Raw genomic sequence first — 4,145 nt, 5'->3', positions numbered from 1 at the left:
TGGACTTCTCTACCTGAATCTACTCATTGGTATTTTGCAGCCGTGATGAAACTTCATCAAACCCAAAAGGTAAAACTTGGTCCGAACTCCAGGTTGAACTCTGTGAATTAGTTGCTCTGCATCTCGCAGTGATTAATGCTATCCATCTTTGTGCCGTTTGTCAACAATGGATATCAATTACACCTTTCATTAGACAGTTTAAAAGGGAAGCTCCCCTTCACCTCTTTCCTCCCAAAAATGGCACAATCTACGAGTTGTATGACCCCTTCAGTCTCAAGATTCATTTGATTGAAACCCCAGAACTCGTTGGCACAAAAATTCTCTTCTCCAACCAGGATAGGGTGTTCATGTCCTGGGACGATAAGTCTCTTTTCCTGTTTAATCCCTTTGAGAGCACTAGGATAAATGTTCCATATAACCAAAATTTCATTGATTTCTACTTCCACCCTTAATTCATACTGATGTATGGGGACCCTTGAGCGTCTCAAACATTTCTCAAGCCAAGTATTTTGTAAAATTTATTGATGATTTCACTCGTACCACTTGGTTATTTCTATTTAAAGAATGTTCTGAAATACCATTGATTTTTAAATCGCTTCATGCTATGGTACTCACTCAGTTTGGTCAAAAAATTCAAATACTTAGGTCAAATAATGCCAAAGAATACATCTCCAAAGACCTTGACTTTTTTTGTCAAGAAAATAGCATTATTCATCAAATATCATGTGCCTACACTCCTCAACAAAATGGTGTAGCCGAACAGAAGAATCGTCATATTCTTGAGGTAGCTCGTGGTTTACTATATGCCTTGAAAGTTTCATACTTTTATTGGCCGTATGTTTTTTATAAACCGGTTACCATCTTCCGTTCTTGGTAACAAATCCCCTTACTTTCTATTATTACCTCATGATGATCCTTTTTCACTGCCAATGAAAGTATTTGGGTGTCAATGTTTTGTTCATGTTTCCTCCCCAACACATAGTAAACTTGATCCACAAGCTATCAAGTGTATCTTTCTTGGATACTCTCACACCCAAAAGGGTTATGTTTGCTACAATCCCACTCTTAAGTGTTTACTTGTCTCCCAGGATGTCACATTTTTTGAAGACTCTCCATATTATTCTAACAATGCTCTTCCAGGTCTATCTTTAGTACCAGGTTCGTCTCGACCGGTTACGCCCCATGCTACAAAAATGACTCAGCCCCCAAAAACACTGGCTGACACCTCACCTGCTGATTTTACAGATCCCCTCGAGGTAAGTCCATCTTCTCCAGTTTGTTTTAGCCCACAATATGATACTCGTCCTATTGTCCTCCGAAAAGAACCTCGATCATGAACCATGCCCGCTACTTCTCATCCCATTACAAATTTTGTGTCTCATCATTGTCTCTCCCTTGTATGCTGTCAATTTCTCTCGGCTATTTCCTCCATGTCTATACCATAGTCCTATCAGGAGGCTCTCAAACATCCAAGGTGGAAGGCGGCAATGGATGAAGAAATGCAGGCACTTTATGAAAATCAGACATGGGTTCTAGTCCCACTTCTTTCAAGGAAGAAACCCGTCGATTGCAAATGGGTGTATACTGTGAAACACAATCCGGATGGGTCCGTGGCTTGGTTGAAGGCTCACCTCATTGCTAAAGGCTATACACAATGTTATGGTATTGATTATGAAGAAACCTTCTCTCTAGTGGTAAAAATGAACTCGGTACGTGTGTTATTATCTTTGGCAGCTAACTCTTCCTGGCAGATATATCAACTTGATGTCAAGAATGCCTTTCTGAATGGGGATATCAAAGAGGAAATTTATATGCAGCAACCACCTGGCTATGTGGTTGAGGGGGAGTCCGTATATCGACTCAAAAAATATCTTTATGGTCTGAAACAGTCTCATCGTGCATGGTTTGAAAATTTTAGCCAACCACTCATACACTCCAAATTTCACAGATGCTCTAGAGATCACTCCGTATTTATTAAAGACACACAGAAGGGCAAGGTGATTTTGGCAGTATACGTTGATGATATCATTATAACCGGTAGTGATCCTGAGGGCATCAAGACAACAAAAGAAAGGATATGTGCTGAATTCAAGACAAATGATCTAGGACTGTTCAAATATTTTTTGGGCATTGAAGTACTATAATCCAGGTATAGAATTATATTATCTCAAAGGAAGTATCTCCTTGACCTACTGGAGGATACTAGAATGATGGGATACAGACCAGCAGAAACTCCTATGGAAGCAAATACAAAATTATATGCTAGTACAGGAGAAGAGGTAGATGTCGAAAAATATCAAAGATTGGTGGGAAAAATTATTTACCTCTGCGCAATGAGGCCAAACATTTCATATACAGTTAGTGTGGTAATTAAATATATGCACACCCCACAACTCAGTCATTGGCAAGCACTAGAAAGGATATTGCGATAACTGAAAGGAGCACCAGGAAGAGGGATCCTCTATAAAAATCATGGTCACTTGAACATTGAAGGATTCTTAGATGCGGATTGGACCGAATCCCCAGATGACAGAAAATCTACTTCAAGATATTGTACAATGGTTAGAGGGAACTTGGTTACATGGAGAAGTAAGAAACGTAATGTAGTGGCACGGTCCAGTGCAAAAGCAGAATATAGAGCCATGGCACACAATGTCAGTGAACTTCTATGGATCAGATATCTTCTTATTGAACTGGGATTCTACAACGAAGCTCCTATGGACCTATATTGTGATAATCAGGCAGCCATACATATCACATCCAATCTAGTCTTTCATGAGAGGACAAAGCATATTGTAGTAGACTGCCACTTCATACAAGAAAATTTCCAATCTGGCATATTATCTCTCAAGTATATATCTACACAAGGCCAAGTTGACATTCTCACTAAACCTATCACTCAGAAAATTTTGTCCACCATCTAAAGCAAACTGGGCATTTACGATGTTTTCTTGCCCCTAGCTTGAGGGGGAGTGTTACAATGTGGGACCCACCATGCTTGCATGAGCTGGTGGGACCCACCATGAGGATGTGAGAAGACAAGGTGAGTCAACACATGGGTTGGCATGAGTTGGATGACGAGCTGGAATCAGTTGGCAGAATTGAAAATTTAGTAGGACCCACAAAGATACCCCGAGCTGGCATCTTTGTCCCATGAGCTGGATGATCTAATGGGACCCACAAGAATTAGAATGAGCTAGCATCCTCAGCCTAGCCAACTCATGAAGAAGGAATTGAGAAAGCTAGTTTTTGGGTATGTTAGAAATTGAGTAAGTTCTAAATTGAGTTGAATTATAGTTGGAAAGTGTACATAAATTATATCACTCCTCCACTATAAATAGAGGAGCTTGTATTCAAGAAAAATCAATCAAAAAAGGAGTTCTCTCCTCTTTTCTCATTCACGTGCAACTCCTCTCTTCACTTCTCTTCTCTTCTCTTCTCTTCTCTTCTCTTCTCTATTGTTTTTTCTTCTTCACCTCTCTCTACCCAAGATCTCTTTTTCTCTCTTCTCTTTTTCTCTTCTCTCCCCCCCCTTGCTTGATTTATTATTCATGGGGTCCTGAACTCAACACCAATGATCGATCAAACAAAATGCAAACTAGCTGTGAATATAAAGCATGATTGATTAATCAAGGAGATTGATCGATCACATAGAACTTGGCTAGTTGATGTAAAGCATGATTGATCAATCCCATTGAACTAATCAATCAATCTTGTCCATGCATTGAGAAATTATAAAGCATGATCGATCATACAAAAGTATACCAATGAGGGACACAATGCATGATCAATCTAAGACAACTCATTGATCGATCATACATAGTTTTGAATAGCTAGGAAGATCAATGCATAACCGATCAATCAAGGTGGACTAATCAATCAATTTAACATTTCTAGTTTGATGTAAAGGCATTTCTCAACCAATCAACCTAATGGTTGAAAAAAATATAGTCATTACACACAATTGATTGATCATACTTTTCATATTTTCAATCACTGAGTTTTCAGGTATTTGCAAACGGCCAATTAACGACTAGTTTGAATTGGGAAGCTATAATTACTCCCACCAAACGTGTCTTAGTATGTATTTTCAAACCTACCATATTCAAATAATTCAATACTTCAAATCCATATCAAAGTCAATT

Source organism: Aristolochia californica, unplaced genomic scaffold (assembly GCF_029961685.1).
Source record: "Aristolochia californica isolate CCGP_79_NKW_82.1479 unplaced genomic scaffold, dmAriCali1.0.hap1 SCAF_10, whole genome shotgun sequence".
Lineage (NCBI taxonomy): Eukaryota > Viridiplantae > Streptophyta > Magnoliopsida > Piperales > Aristolochiaceae > Aristolochia > Aristolochia californica.
This window is presented reverse-complemented; position numbering follows the sequence as displayed.